We start from the raw sequence: 16,683 nt of genomic DNA, 5'->3' as shown, positions 1-16,683 counted from the left end.
TTTTTTGGTTCTGCGATGCTTAATTCTGTGGAGATGAGAATTTGTATCAGTCCGTGTGTGAGATTAACTGAGTGTTTAGTGCACACTGATTTAAAGCGGAGGGACTTACTTATGAGTGGCGAGGTGTGTGTCTCGTATGCGTCTCCACTTTCTGTTATTGTCTTCGTACTGTCCTCGTCCCGGAAGGGGGGTTTTCTGTGAATTTAAAGCACAGGGAGGACGACCATTCAGTATATTTTTAATGCGGTCGTAGTATTGCTTAACTGTAGTCCGTGCTTATTGTTCCGAACTTCTTACCTCTATCGGGAGCTCCCTAATCAGTTTCAAAAGTCTCTGTGTGGCCGCATAACTGGCGTTCAATTCGCTGCAAGTCGGATGCGTTCTCAAACGTCCCAGCCGAGCTTGTTTGTCTTTTAAATACTCTGCTAAGCATCATGGAACTTGTAGTGTTCTGTGTTTTTTATGTTTACGGGCTTTTCACACTGTGTGGAACTTGGATTCCACAAAGTTGACAAGCAGTGACTGGCGTATTTGCACATGGTGGTTTAGCAGGGGGCTCAGTAATTGGATCGTTGTAATTCAGACATTTCGTTCAACCCGTCCATCACACAGTTAAATTTAAGTATTAGATAGGCTTCTTTTTTCAACAACATGGCATCTATATTTCCTCCTCTAGGGGGAACTTTTATTGCCGATAGTACTGTCCATTTGAAATCTGTCTCATTGTGTTTTTGTTCAACAAAGTGTTGTACCATAGGGGCAGTCAACACTTTGTGTCTAATTCTGGATCTGTGTTGTGCCACTCGCTGGTTCACTTTTTGGGTAGTTTTCCCAATGTACAACTTGGGACATGGGCACATGATTGCATATATTACATTGCTTGTTTTGCAATTGAAGAATTCCTTGTGTGACCATTTTAAATTGTTAAATTGAAATTCCTCCCCTTCTATTGTGTTAGGGCAGGACACGCACGAGCCACATTTATGGTGGCCTCTTATTGGAGGTAACTTCCATAAAGCGCGTAAATCTGCTTTGGCTTGACTGACTCCCAGGTCAGCTCTTACTACATACTGTGCAATGCTTTTGTTTTTCTTTAGGGCAAACAATGGTTTCTCCATTGGGACCTCCGAATTCGTGATCAAATGCCAGTTCTTTAAAATAATTGACTTCAGTTTGTTTGTGTATGGCCCGAATGTCGTGACACAGACTGGCCTTTCAAGGGGTTTGATCTCTTTCTTTTTCAATAATTCTTCTCGTGGCGTGTACCAAGCCCGTGTGGTTGAATGTTTCAACAGTTTTGAGGGATAACCTCTTTTGCTTAATTGGTCACTAAGTATTTGGGAGTGTGTTACAAAGTCTTCCTTTCGAGAGCAGTTGCGTCGGATTCTCAACATTTGACCATACGGTAAGTTGGATTTCAGACTTTTAGGATGGTAACTTGCGTAGTGCAAGGTGGTATTTTTGTCCGTGGTTTTGCGATGTTAAGTGGTCGTCAGTTTGCTTTCATTGGGAAAAACTACTACGTCTAAAAAGGTGAGAGATGTTCTGCTGTGTGCCATTGTGAATTTTATGTCAGGGTGTCTGGTGTTAAGCCACTGATGGAATTTGGCAAGCATTTCTTCAGACCCATTCCATTGACACCAGATATCATCTATGAAACGATACCATGTTGTTATGTTTTGTGTGAATGGGTTGTTCCGGTAGATGAAGCGCTCCTCATACAGGGCCATGAAGAGGACCGCCATTTCCGGGGCGTAAGGACACCCCATGGCGGTCCCCTTGACCTGCACGTAGAACGTGTCCATGAACCGAAAATAGTTTCTTTTGAGGGCTATCCTCGCTAAGTCAATAATGAAGTCCGTGGGGACTCTTTGTGGTCTGGGGCGCGTGTCTAAGTAGTATTCCATTGCTTCCAATCCCTCCTCTTGGGGGATTTGGGTATATAGGGAGGTGACATCGAAAGATACCATTAGTTCCTTGGTTTCATCGAATGGGACTCCTTCGACCTTATTAATAAAGTCCGTAGTGTCTTTAAGGTATGATGTCACTTCAGGCATGAAGGGTTTTAGGAACACATCCACATACTTAGCCAGTGGTTCTAATAGTGAATCACACCCGGAGACGATGGGTCTTCCGGGTGGTTCAGTTAAGCTCTTATGTATTTTCGGCAGAAAATAAATGACTGGAATGCGTGGACTTTTTTTGTCAAGATATTCAAATTCCTTGGTTCCTAGTATCCCCTTGTCACGACCCTCTACAAGTTTTGACTGAATTTCAGCCTTTATTTGTGAAGTTGGATCTTCTTTTACTTCTCTATACCATTCCGTGTTCTTGATTTGACTATTAGCTTCTGCAATGTACTTGTCCCTAGCCCAGATCACCAGTGCGCCCCCTTTGTCTGCGGGTTTCACCACTATCGAATCGTCATTGCGGAGATTGTTTAATGCTGTTTGTTGTTCTCTAGTGATGTTCCTCTTCAGAAACATCTTTTGTTGACCTAACTGTGGGATGGAGGATAGAACGGTCTGTTCAAAGGCTATTATTTCCTTTGGTATTGTATACGTTGGGGGAATGAATGTAGATTTGTTGGAAAGATTCGAGGGTTCTGCTATTCTGGTGTCCTCTCTGTTGTGAAAGAATGCCTTCAGTCTCAGTTTGCGACAGAATTCGAGTGCTTCTATTTTCAAATTCGTTAAGTCAGTGTTAGTTGTTGGCACAAACTTTAAGCCCAATTCTAGGACAGATTTTTCATGTGCAGTTAATTCTTTGTTTGATATATTTACAATGGAGGTGAGGTTTACGTTTTGTACTGAGTTCTTCGTGTTCTCATTTCCCATGGTTGGGGCTGTGGTTTGAATCTGACTCTGCCTCTGCCTTCGCCCTTCTCTAAAAAAGGATTGTTACGTTTGGATGGGCCCTCCCTTTGGTCTGAGTCACTTACAGATTCTGATGATGAGTTTTCAGAAAATGTTAGAAATCTGTTTTTGGACCTCCCTTGGTATTGTGATAATGCTCGTCTGGATTCTAATTGGGTATAGTAGTCCTCTTTTAGATAAGGGTAGACTGTCTCTATTTTAAAGGCCTTAACGTCTTTGTCAAATTTGTTGGACCTAAAGTTGATGGTATTGTCCCTGAATGTCGCGATTTCCTTGTCAATTTTTTCGAGTAGAGCTTTGGCTTCTGGCACTGTATGGTTGTCTTCTATGGCCTTAATTAGAACCTCGATTTCTTCCTGTTCTTTTTGGCAAATTCTCTTGGCCGTTTCTACTGTGTGGACCATAAGGTCTCTACTACATTTCGTCGCTATGTAACTAAAACCCTTTTTGTATACTGGGTCCTCTGTGAACACCACCGGTACGTTTTTAACTTGAAGGCCCCAAGGGATGGTGCCTGCCTTGAGGTGTTCAAATAGGAAATGCCCGTGTAGTTCTGTGCGTGTATGTTTTTTATGCAGTCTTAAGAGCTTGTCACTTTCGTTTTGTTGTTGGGCGTTTGTACTAAGTTTAATTGAGGAGAATGGAGAAGGTCCCGAAATCAAATTTTTTATATGGTCTTCAGACAAGGAAAGTGTTTCCTCCTCTGACATGTTCCAACAGGTTATGTTCTATAACCCGTTGTCCAGTTATTGGGATATTAATTTGGTTTGATTGCCAGAAAACCCACGCAGGCCTCGTCTGCTCTTTTAGCTTTTAACACTGTAGGGGTTTTGTCCTACAAGTCCTGGCTGGACAATATACGTTATATCAAAAACAAGGGTGCCAGGGCTCGAGTTCAATTCACAACAGCTTTTTATTTAGCGGCTGTGTACCTTCTTTTCGTGGATTCCGAAGGTTTGTGTATTCATTCATACATTTTCAAAATTTCAAGAAATTATTTACATTTTGTATAAACATCAGAGGTTTAAGCATTCCTTAAACATTTAAAAACAATGCAAACATAAATCATAAATGTGATACTTCATAAAAAACAAATCATAACAGTCATTAACGGTTGCACTTGACTATTTAAACAAAGAAGCAACTCAATTTGATACACCTATACTTATTTTTACACTAGTCCTAACGACCAAGCGTGCATGTTTGGTGGGACTAGACACATTGGGCTTTATGACTTTGATGAAAACGCCCTATGTTCGTGTGCAAACCCGTAGAATTTGGTTTGCCTTTAATACCGAACAGCCAAAAGCCGACGCGTTTCCAAACCCTTTTTTTCAGTTTATAGGGTTCTTCCTCACGGCTGAGTTGTGTACCTATGGTGTAAGATTGGGGAATATTTAGTATCTCCTCTTCTCAAACTTGTTTAACTAGTACATTGCATGAGAAAAATGGGGAGAGGTATTACCTCTTCTCACGTGGTTGTTCACTATCGATTTTGAGCACAGGGCATCTGATTATCCTTCGGTGTCACCAATGCCTAAGTAGTGAATTAAAGGATGGTATTCTGATAAGGTTTTTGTCTTTAAAATGCATGCTATCACATTTTGTGTCCTTTTTAAGAATTCACCAGCACTTACTTGTTGTGTATTTCGAAGTGCTCAAAAAGCTGAGTTAGCCGATTGTGGGAATCTTTTTTGGTTCTGCGATGCTTAATTCTGTGGAGATGAGAATTTGTATCAGTCCGTGTGTGAGATTAACTGAGTGTTTAGTGCACACTGATTTAAAGCGGAGGGACTTACTTATGAGTGGCGAGGTGTGTGTCTCGTATGCGGCTCCACTTTCTGTTATTGTCTTCGTACTGTCCTCGTCCCGGAAGGGGGGTTTTCTGTGAATTTAAAGCACAGGGAGGACGACCATTCAGTATATTTTTAATGCGGTCGTAGTATTGCTTAACTGTAGTCCGTGCTTATTGTTCCGAACTTCTTACCTCTTTCGGGAGCTCCCTAATCAGTTTCAAAAGTCTCCGTGTGGCCGCATAACTGGCGTTCAATTCGCTGCAAGTCGGATGCGTTCTCAAACGTCCCAGCCGAGCTTGTTTGTCTTTTAAATACTCTGCTAAGCATCATGGAGCTTGTAGTGTTCTGTGTTTTTTATGTTTACGGGCTTTTCACACTGTGTGGAACTTGGATTCCACAAAGTTGACAAGCAGTGACTGGCGTATTTGCACATGGTGGTTTAGCAGGGGGCTCAGTAATTGGATCGTTGTAATTCAGACATTTCGTTCAACCCGTCCATCACACAGTTAAATTTAAGTATTAGATAGGCTTCTTTTTTCAACAACATGGCATCTATATTTCCTCCTCTAGGGGGAACTTTTATTGCCGATAGTACTGTCCATTTGAAATCTGTCTCATTGTGTTTTTGTTCAACAAAGTGTTGTACCATAGGGGCAGTCAACACTTTGTGTCTAATTCTGGATCTGTGTTGTGCCACTCGCTGGTTCACTTTTTGGGTAGTTTTCCCAATGTACAACTTGGGACATGGGCACATGATTGCATATATTACATTGCTTGTTTTGCAATTGGAGAATTCCTTGTGTTACCATTTTAAATTGTTAAATTGAAATTCCTCCCCTTCTATAGTGTTAGGGCAGGACACGCACGAGCCACATTTATGGTGGCCTCTTATTGGAGGTAACTTCCATAAAGCGCGTAAATCTGCTTTGGCTTGACTGACTCCCAGGTCAGCTCTTACTACATACTGTGCAATGCTTTTGTTTTTCTTTAGGGCAAACAATGGTTTCTCCATTGGGACCTCCGAATTCGTGATCAAATGCCAGTTCTTTAAAATAATTGACTTCAGTTTGTTTGTGTATGGCCCGAATGTCGTGACACAGACTGGCCTTTCAAGGGGTTTGATCTCTTTCTTTTTCAATAATTCTTCTCGTGGCGTGTACCAAGCCCGTGTGGTTGAATGTTTCAACAGTTTTGAGGGATAACCTCTTTTGCTTAATTGGTCACTAAGTATTTGGGAGTGTGTTACAAAGTCTTCCTTTCGAGAGCAGTTGCGTCGGATTCTCAACATTTGACCATACGGTAAGTTGGATTTCAGACTTTTAGGATGGTAACTTGCGTAGTGCAAGGTGGTATTTTTGTCCGTGGTTTTGCGATGTAAAGTGGTCGTCAGTTTGCTTTCATTGGGAAAAACTACTACGTCTAAAAAGGTGAGAGATGTTCTGCTGTGTGCCATTGTGAATTTTATGTCAGGGTGTCTGGTGTTAAGCCACTGATGGAATTTGGCAAGCATTTCTTCAGACCCATTCCATTGACACCAGATATCATCTATGAAACGATACCATGTTGTTATGTTTTGTGTGAATGGGTTGTTCCGGTAGATGAAGCGCTCCTCATACAGGGCCATTAAGAGGACCGCCATTTCCGGGGCGTAAGGACACCCCATGGCGGTCCCCTTGACCTGCACGTAGAACGTGTCCATGAACTGAAAATAGTTTCTTTTGAGGGCTATCCTCGCTAAGTCAATAATGAAGTCCGTAACTGCAGCAGGACACATTATCACACTGGCCTTCGCTCTTCCCACAGGCCCAACCATTAGAACTGGACTGCTCACAAAAACAGGGAGAGCAACTGCACCACATAAGCATGCAACACAGTTACCCTTTCCTTTCACCTTTTCTGCTGAACTCGAGATCTTAGCATTTTTCCTTTGTTTAGACATCTTCCTGCTCCCTCACAAGCATCATTGTGATATTTTATGTAACTTTATGTATTTACTTTTGAACATGTGCAGAGGATTTGTATATATAGCATAAGTGGTCTGCTGGCCACACACGTGGGGGGATCTGGTGGTTTTTCCCTACCTTATGCACCATGCCAGATTACCTGCAATAACTGATTTGTACTTGTGATAGACCTTGGAGCACCATTTTGCCTATTGCTGAAGACCAACTGTATAACTAATAGAAACAAGTTTAGGCAGCTGACTGCAGAAGAACATAGGAGCAGCATCACTGTTTCTTCTTCATCTTCCTCTTGGGGTTTCTCTTCATTGGTACCCTTAATTCCTTACTGTACTTCTGGTTTCTTTTTCCCAATATTCTTGTGGCCAGCTGTGAATTACAAGATCCACGAAGAGGCAAGTACATCTCAAAACGTCTATTATTCTCAGGACTAAGTATTAATTGGGCAATAGTATCACTTGTTATTTACATAACTTATTATTATTGTTATTATGCAGTTACTTCTATAAGTTCCTTTTATATTCACATCACGATCTTAAGCCAAAATTTGCTAAGAGACACATTTAGACCCTGTCGGGCAGGCTGCAGGTCCACCATGTCATCAGAAGCCATGTAAAGCTTCCAAGTAGTTCTGTATCTTGCATGCCCGCTTCAACGATTCCTAGCTTCTTGAATAACAACACTTTAAAGTATGGAATTTTAAGACAATAGTGTAGTATTCTGATGTTATGGTTTTTCTCCTATGTTATATCCTATGTTATTTTATCTCTGGCTGCTCAGCCTGTGTGAGTGTTCTGAGTGGAATTTTGGTGTGTGGGCTATGTGTGGAATGCCTGTGTGACTGGATGACTGATGACAGTTGGTGAGAGGGGCTGAGCAGCTAGCAGGCTGCTCCTGGTGGGGCTGTTAATGATGACTTACAGGCTTTCCTACAGTATACATCTACCAGTTGATATGGACTGATAAAAATGTACCTGTGTACTTACCTGAATAAACCTACTTGAATTACAACTTACCAGCGTGTCCTCATTACTACAAACTATTAGGCGATGAGTTGGAGACCACCCCACGCTCTACAGGTACTAGTAGCCTGACGAGACTTAAAAATGCCTTCTACAACATGTTGGGAAGAAGCTACTACAGGGAATAGACGACAGGCACATGCAACAGGAACAAGATGCTACAAAAAAAGTCACAAGAGGTCACACAAGACAATCTCTTTAAAGACATTGTGCTACAAAATGGACAAATGAAACAGGTAAAACGACAGCATGCTGAGCAGCCCCACCGGCGTCCAATACGTCGAACAGCCCCCATATAAGCGTGCTGTACCCCATCTCATGCTGACACAACGACAAGAACAATGCTTTCGTGTAAGGTATGCCACCACTCTTATTTCATGGACGCCATGCTGAGTGTCATCCTCCATGCCATCCTGGGTTTCCTTAAGATGTGTGCTTTGGAGGTGACAGGCATGTGAGGTGTGTAGTTGCTACATTTTGGTATGTGGTGGTGTTAGTTTGACACGTCTGGCTTCAACCAATGTACCTTCAAGAGGTGTAACTATTGTCATTTGTGACATTTTATTTGGCATTTCTAACATGAATGTTGCGCACTTCAAGATTTTCATGGACGCAAGGAAGTATATGCCTGCACTATTTGTTTTATCCTTCCAACCCGTTTCTGGAGAGATTTGTAAAGAAGCTTTTCACTGCACTCGAGCTGTAAATGTTACAAAATGTGTTTTCACAGCTTGGCTCATCGTCTTGTAGGGAGTGTTTGGCATTTTTACAATTCTGGTAAGGAGTTGGTACGTGGAGTGGGACATTGAGGTGATATTTTTTATCGTCTTTTATTAATGCCCCTTGAGTTGTCATTACATCTTTGCCAGTTCAACCACTTTTTGCAAGTTTGAAAAAACAGGGGCGTGAGTCACAAGCTGAGCGCGCTTTTACCTGCTTCACAACATTCACGTGACGTCGCAGCATTTACACAAGCATCACGCTGCATATACACAGTGTCTTACATGAACGCGACCGGAGCCATCCGGCGTGGAGTCACTGTGCGTGACACCATTTTGGGCTTGGAGTTACACTCCATGAAGATCCTCCATCCGGCACGTTTTACCAACCACGTTGTGTTTTACATAAAGTTCAAGGAAAGTTGCCAGGATTGCTCTTTTATCCACAAGCAGATATTTACAGGTACTTCTTTCTTCATGCAAATTTACGACGGAACGGATGTTTTTTGGAGCCACTTGTTATAAAAGGTACGTCTCCCTTCACGCAAACGTACGACGGAACCGATGTTTTCTGGAGACACTTGCAAGACAGATTGCTTGTCTTGCCATTCTGATAGTATATCGCCCCCGCGAACCCCGCCCAGGTTTGATTAACTCTTCATGGAATTAGTCTACGACATCCGCTCACGCTACCAATGTATTGTGGTGATAGGGGACTTCAATTTCCACTGGGATCAGATTCCCAAAGACAACCAGGCTAAACAGTTGGAAGAGGCGTTGCTTTCTCTAGAACTCCGCCAACTAGTAAACGGTCCCACTCATGAGAAGGGCCATACACTCGATCTGGTTTGGACTTACCATCAGTTCACTAGCCCTATAGTTATCAGTCCCTGCTCTTGGTCGGAACATTATGTAATTAGTGGCTGGTTCCCACTCATTAAACAAGCAGCTTGTCCACCTCCGGAGTGGAAAGTGTTGCGGAGTTGGAATAAAATCAGAGCTGACGACCTGATTACTATCCTGTATAAATCTGCCACTTCAATAACAACACAGGGAGACCTTGATGTAGAAAGTTCTTCCCTGTTGACAAGGTTGAAGAACGCTATTGATATGGTAGCTGCAGCACGTAGGGAAAGAATAAGGGATAAAGGTAAAGGGGCCCCCTGGTTCAATGATGCTTTAAGAAATATGAAACAAACTCTTCGCCAGTGCGAGAGAGCCTGGCGGAAAGCCTATGACTCAGGCACCCGGTCAGAATACCACTCGAAGTTTTCAGTCTATAAAAAGGCAATTCTGACAAGGAAAGCAGAATTCTATGAAGCAAAGATTGTGGCTGCTGACAACACACAAAAGAGACTTTCCGGATCCTGAAAGAGCTAAGACAAGATCAGGAACAGAAGCCCTCCTTCTGCCTGGAAGATTGTAATAAGTTCCAGTCATTTTTCGCAACGAAAGTGAAGGACCTTCTGATGGAAATTCATCTCACCCCTACGTTCCCCTGCCTTTTAGCGCCAGCACTCCTGTCCCCTATGTTTGATAAACCACTCACCACCTTCCCCATGCTTACCCATGATTCCCTGTCTCTCCTAATAGGGCGGGTGAAATCAGGGTCACCTGCAGACCCCTGTCCAAGGATCTTTAGGTGGCATTTCCCGGGATAAAAAGCGAGGTCCTCTCGCTCCTTAATCAATCCCTGGAAGCAGGGCATGTCCCTACTAACTTCAGGGAGGTCCGCGTCATCCCGCTCCTAAAAAAACCTGGGGCAGATACGAAGAATCGAAAAAATGTGAGCCCAATTGCCCAACTCCCATCCCTTGCAAAATGTACTGGAACAGCATGTGCTATACTTCCTGTCACACCATCTAGAGGATAACCACCTCTTATAATTTAACCAGGCAGGGTTTAGGGCCCACCACAGCACAGAATTGGTTATGTTATCTGTACTGGATGAACTAATACTGAGAGCCGACAAGAAAAAGCCATGTGCCCTGGTTTTGCTGGATCTATCCATGGCATTTGAAACGGTCAATCATGACCAACTATTGTCACGGATTGCAGAGCTGGGCATCCAGTGCACGGCCCTTGCATGGCTTACATCTTTCCTTAGGGGCCGTTCCCAGGGTGTACAGTTGACTGATCATGTGTCTGACCCAGGCACACTCTTGTGCGGGGTACCACAGGGCTCGGCGCTGTCGCCCCTCCTTTTCAACGCCTACCTCCAGCCCGTGATAGATCTATAACTATGCCGACGACACTCAAATTATCATCCAGATAGACAGCTCCCCGACTGCCCACTCAAGAATTCAAAACATTCTAAAGTTTACTGTCAAATGCATGTCGGCCAATTCCCTCAAAATTAATCCAGACAAGACTGAGGTATTGGCCGTCACTACAGACGCCAATCTCTGGAACGATCTCATTTGGCCACAAGAACTCAGCACCTATCCGGAGCCGGCCTTGAATGTTAAAAGTCTGGGCATCAAAATTGATTGATTGACCAGCAGGTGTCGGCAGTAGTGGGAACATGTGTTGGCTTGCTGAGACAGCTGTGAAAACTTGCCCCCTTCTCACCTTTGCCACACTTAGACTGGCTGTATCAGCCATGATACTGCCGCGACTGGACTATGGCAACTCCCTATATATCGGCCTCTCGGGAAAATAGCTGGCCAGATTACAGGTCATTATGAATGATGCAGCCAGACTAATTTTCAGAGTGCCTAGACGAGCTCACGCCACCCCCCTTCTACGTCAGCTGCACTGGCTTCTGGTCAGGCAGAGAACAGAGTTTAAAGGCCTCTGCATCGCACATAAAGCCATCTATGGCCAAGCCCCGAGATATATCAAAGAGCATTTAGTCAACTACACTCCTAGCAGGGTGCTACAGTCCTTGGAGGCCAGCCTGCTGGCCTGCCCCGCTTCAGCTTATCCTCCAAAGGAGGAAGAGCCTTCCAACCTCCATCCCCAAATTTGGAACAACTTGCTGGAGAATGTTGGTAAGGAACATGCCCTCCTCCCATTTAGGAAGAAGTTAAAGACAGTCCTTTTTTCTGAAGCCTGGGGAACAATCTAACCAATGTCATCTCCCCTCGTGCTAAGGTAGGGCTCGCTCTCATAGCACTTAGAGACCTGAAGGTGATAATGTGCTCTATAAATGGCAAGTACAATTACAATTGTGATAAAAGGTACCTCTTTCTTCACGCAAATTTACGACGGAACGGATGTTTTCTGGAGACACTTGTGTTAAATACAATCCTGTACCTCTAACTGATGTTTTCTTATGCTTCATGTAATTCATCTGGGGGTGTTGTTTTGTCAAGTGGTGTTCTCTGTGCATATTTGCTCAGGTGAGAGATGGCTCACCGGTGGGTCACAGTTCATGTTGGCTGCTAAGGGGTTTTCCCCTCCTGTGCTGCATATTTATGAATCCCATTATACATGACGAGTTGACCTTGTCATGAGCACAGCTCCAGTGTGCCTCATGACGAGTTCACCTTGTCATTAGCATGCAAGTGGTTAAAGCACCACAATTGGAAATGTTTTTGCATACTTACGAATAAAGTTTTCGTGTGTAGTGATGCCACAGTTTACCTTTGCCTACATATGGGTGTCCAATGTGTTTTGTGGGTGGCAGTCACAGTTTTATCTAGGGAGTGGTTTGAGTTATAGCCCTGTTACAGTTTTATCCCTTACATGATGGATGGCTTTGGGTAACAGTCCCATTTAGTTTTTCACAGTCTGGGACCCCTACGGGGGGGGGGGGTTATGGATGAGCTACTGTACCCTTACATGAGGGAAATCTTATAGGGTTTTCTTGTTGCAAGAAGATACTTTCCTTGTGTGTGTAAGACACCTTGTGCCGCACGATCAATTTTGATGCAGGGTTACGCTCCCTACATGCATAAGACACCTTGTGCCGCAAGTTATTTGTTTGTTGCAGGGTTTTCTCATTGTGTGCCACCTCACATGGAGAGCATATACATTTTTATAGGTTGTCCCTTGTTAATTGTAGGGGCAGGGCATTGGGGTTTAGTCGCTTTAGTCCACATTACTTGTCTCCCAACATGGAAAGCACATTATGTTACATTGTTGTCCCTTGTTTTAGCTCGGGCAGGATATTGGGTTTTAGTCCCTTTGGTCCAGATGACTAGTCTCCTTTCATGGAGAATTTACATCTTGACATTTAATTTTCCTTATTAGAGGAGGGGGGTGGGTATTCTGTATCCATCTTTCCTTCTTGTCTTTAGTTCCTTACCCTCTCGTGATGCAGTGTTTTTGTTATGCCTGGGTCTGGGCTTTTGACTCTGATTTAAATAGTTAATTTCCACTTTATGATGTGGGCGGTGTTTCCTTCATCCTTGGATTGTGGACTATTGCTGTACTTTTATGTTCATAGCTTAATGCCTTGGCTTTGTTATTCTTCTGTTTGATAGGGAAGAGATAATGTAGTATTTTGATGTTATGGTTTTTCTCCTATGGTATATCCTATGTTATCTTATCCCTGGCTGCTCAGCTTGTATGAGTGTTCTGAGTGGAATATTGGTGTGTGGGCTGTGTGTGGAATGCCTGTGTGACTGGATGAGTGATGACAGTTGGTGAGAGGGGCAGAGCAGCTGACAGGCTGCTCCTGGTGGGGCTGTTAATGATGACTTACAGGCTCTCCTACAGCATACATCCACCTGTTGATATGGACTGATGAAGAGTTATACTACCTGTGTACTTACCTGAATAAACCTACTGGGATTACAATTTACCAGCGTGTCCTAATTACTACAAATAGTAAACAAAGTAAGATTGAAATCTCTAGTCCCAGAATGCATTTTGCTACTGGCAAAATACAGGGATATATTTGAAGGCAATGGGGCCTTTTGGAGTAGTGAGAATACAAAGCCAATGGCTCTGAGTGCGCTGGTGTAATTGGTGTACAGTTTACATGACGGTGGTGAGATGTTAAATCTTGAGATGAATTCATGTGTGGAATGTTTATATGCACATGGCATTTGTATGGCTCGGACCTAGACAAAAAGCAATGGAGTAATGTACAATGTCAAAGGCAAGCATAGAGTCAAGAAGTAGTAGGAGAGGTAACTGGGGTCTGGGAGCAGAAGTGGTGTAGTGAGAATATAATCCCTCTCTATCAAGCTAAGGGTAGTCAACTGGGAGCATAAGCTCAACTATTGCATCCGCTGGTATGAGGAAATACTGTGCATCTAACTACTTTGCATTAGACACCTTACAGGAGTAGCCAAAGGGTTCACAACTAAGCAAGTCACTGTGTCCCAGGCTTTCCATCAATGGTGCTGTCCCATAATGAAGGGGCCACATTCTCCATCAGGTTGGAAACATAATGGCGTAGCCCGCCCATTGACTCCGACTGCTGCTGGTAAAATTAGACAGCCTGCCTACCCACCCCTAATACTTGAATGGTTTCTTATGAACTGTGGGTAGTTCTGTAACCCTAACTGTGTGAGCTCTAAAGTGTGGAAGATAATGAGTAAAATCAAAAATGTGTCTAGGAAGCACTTAATTGTGTTATTAATGATGTGTCACTTAGCACATACTGAAAAACAGAATAATGTGTAGACCTTACTAAAGTGTGGTCGGCATGTTTCACTGCCTAACTGAACTGGGCAGAATGTTCAGGACCTGGGGACTTTAATATGAAATTAGGGGTCTGATGAAGTTAGAGAGCATGGTGTTTGTACCAAAGTCTAAAGCCACTTTGATAGGATATACGTTTGATTTCATTTAGAATGTTAGGCAGCAGCAGCAGGGAGCTAGTGTAAGGGCTCCGTCTACCCCCGTACTGTCCCCATCCTGTAGCCCCCACTACACTCCACACACCAAGCATCTATTAGATCATTCACTCTCAGCATTCCAGACCCCACCTCAGGCAACAGGGGAACAGGGACACACAGGATACTACAGTGTCTTCAGGGGAACTTCTCTTGACCTTATGGTCTCTGCATCTTGAGAAACAAATGATACAATGCCACCTAAACGTGACACTGAAATAACTGCTTATTTTTATCTACTGCTCGAAAAAGGGAAGGTACCCGGAAACTTGAAATCAAGTGCATTCCCGAAGTATCTTAAATAAAAAATGTGTGAAAAACATGTGATTTCTGAAAATCAATAAAGCTATGCCATTCTGTCATATTAAACATAATGTTGAAACTGTGCTCAGGTTTTATGCTTTTATTCAGGCATAGTGTGGTTTACCCATGTATGCACTTGGTGTAATGTTTCTTACACTAACTGCTAAACTAACACAATGCTGAATCTTTGGTCGGGATTATATGTTACCATTCTGGCTTAATTTGATTTATAATACAGAACCTCAGTTCAATAGTGTGACTTGTTGACCCAAAGTCAAATTTCAGCACAGATATTAGTCTGCTACTGATGAGTCTTACTTCAGTCTATGCTGCAAATACAGAAGCAATGCTTCCAAGTGGCTCCTTACCTTGCATGCCACCTTCAACCATTCCTGGCTTTTTAGCCAACTACACTTTGCATAGTGGGAATATTAACGCAATAATAAAAATGGGAACATCACGCACGATGAACACCATCCACTCCGGATCACCGACCGACCCCTGCCCACACTACGTCTTCAACAAGGCCGACTCCACCATCGCACCCCAACTCCGGAACATCATCAACACCTCATTCAACACCGCCACCTTCCCGGAGAGCTGGAAGCACGCCGAGCTCAGCGCCCTCCTGAAGAAACCTACAGCGGACCCCACCGACCTCAAGAACTTCCGCCCCATCTCGCTCCTCCCTTTTCCTGCTAAAGTCATCGAGAAGATCGTCAACAGACAGCTGACCGCCTTCCTCGAGACCAACGGATCCCTCGACCCCTCGCAGTCCGGATTCAGAGCCAACCACAGCACCGAGACCGCCCTCATCGCAGCCACCGACGACATCCGGACCCTGCTCGACAAAGGGGAAACAGTGGCCCTCATCCTCCTGGACCTCTCCGCTGCGTTCGACACTGTCTGCCACCGCACCCTAGTCCAGCGCCTCAGCAGCATCGGTATCCAAGAGAAGGCACTGGAGTGGATCATCTCGTTCCTCGCCGGAAGAACACAAAGAGTCCGCCTCCCCCCGTTTCGCTCCGAAGCCACCGAAGTCATCTGCGGCGTCCCGCAAGGATCTTCACTCAGCCCCACTCTCTTCAACGTCTACATGAGACCGCTTGCAGCCATCGCACGCCAGCACAACCTCAACATCATCTCTTACGCCGACGACACTCAGCTGATCCTCTCCCTCACCAGAGACCCCGACACCGCCAGAACCTGCCTACACGAAGGGATGAAAGACGTCGCCGAGTGGATGAAGGACAGCTGCCTGAAACTGAACTCAGACAAGACGGAAGTCCTCATCCTGGGATCTTCGCACTCCGCCTGGGACGACTCCTGGTGGCCCCCAGCCCTGGGCACCGCACCCAAGCCAACCGGCCACGCACGCAACCTGGGCTTCATCCTGGACTCCTCCCTCTCGATGACCATACAAGTCAACGCCGTCTCCTCATCGTGCTTCAACACCCTGCGTATGCTTCGCAAGATCTTCCGCTGGATCCCGACCGAGACCAGGAAGACTGTCACCCAGGCACTCGTCACCAGCCGACTGGACTACGGAAACGCCCTCTACGCCGGAACCACAGCCAAGCTACAGAAAAGACTCCAGCGCATCCAGAACGCCTCCGCCCGACTCATCCTGGATGTCTCCCGATGCAGCCACATCCCCAGCCACCTGAGGAACCTGCACTGGCTCCCCGTCGACAAGAGGATAACGTTCCGGCTCCTCACCCACGCACACAAGTCTCTCCACGACCTGGGCCCCAAGTACCTCAACGACCGCCTGACCTTCTACACGCCCACCCGCCAGCTACGGTCCACCAGCCTCGCCCTCGCAGCCGTACCACGCATCCGAAGAGCAACCGCCGGAGGAAGATCCTTCTCTTACCTGGCTGCCAAGACGTGGAACTCCCTCCCCATCCACCTTCGGCTGACCCAGGACCATCTCGCCTTCAGGAAACAACTCAAGACCTGGCTGTTCGAGCAGTAGCATACCCCCTCCCCCAAGCGCCTTGAGACCCTCCCGGGTGAGTAGTGCGCTATACAAATGGTATGATTGATTGATTGATTGAAAACTTTGATTCTAAGAATGTGTTGTGCCACTGAATTTAAAATTGCTCAATGGGATAATGCCTTCGCCGCAGAGATCTATCTGCAGGTAGCCTGCATTCCACGGGGAAAAAATCCTGGTCTAGCCAATTCAGCCTGTCCTCCTACTATTAGGTT

The sequence above is a fragment of the Lissotriton helveticus genome, chromosome 11, assembly GCF_964261635.1.
Source record: "Lissotriton helveticus chromosome 11, aLisHel1.1, whole genome shotgun sequence".
In the NCBI taxonomy this organism is placed as follows: Eukaryota; Metazoa; Chordata; class Amphibia; order Caudata; family Salamandridae; genus Lissotriton; species Lissotriton helveticus.
This window is presented reverse-complemented; position numbering follows the sequence as displayed.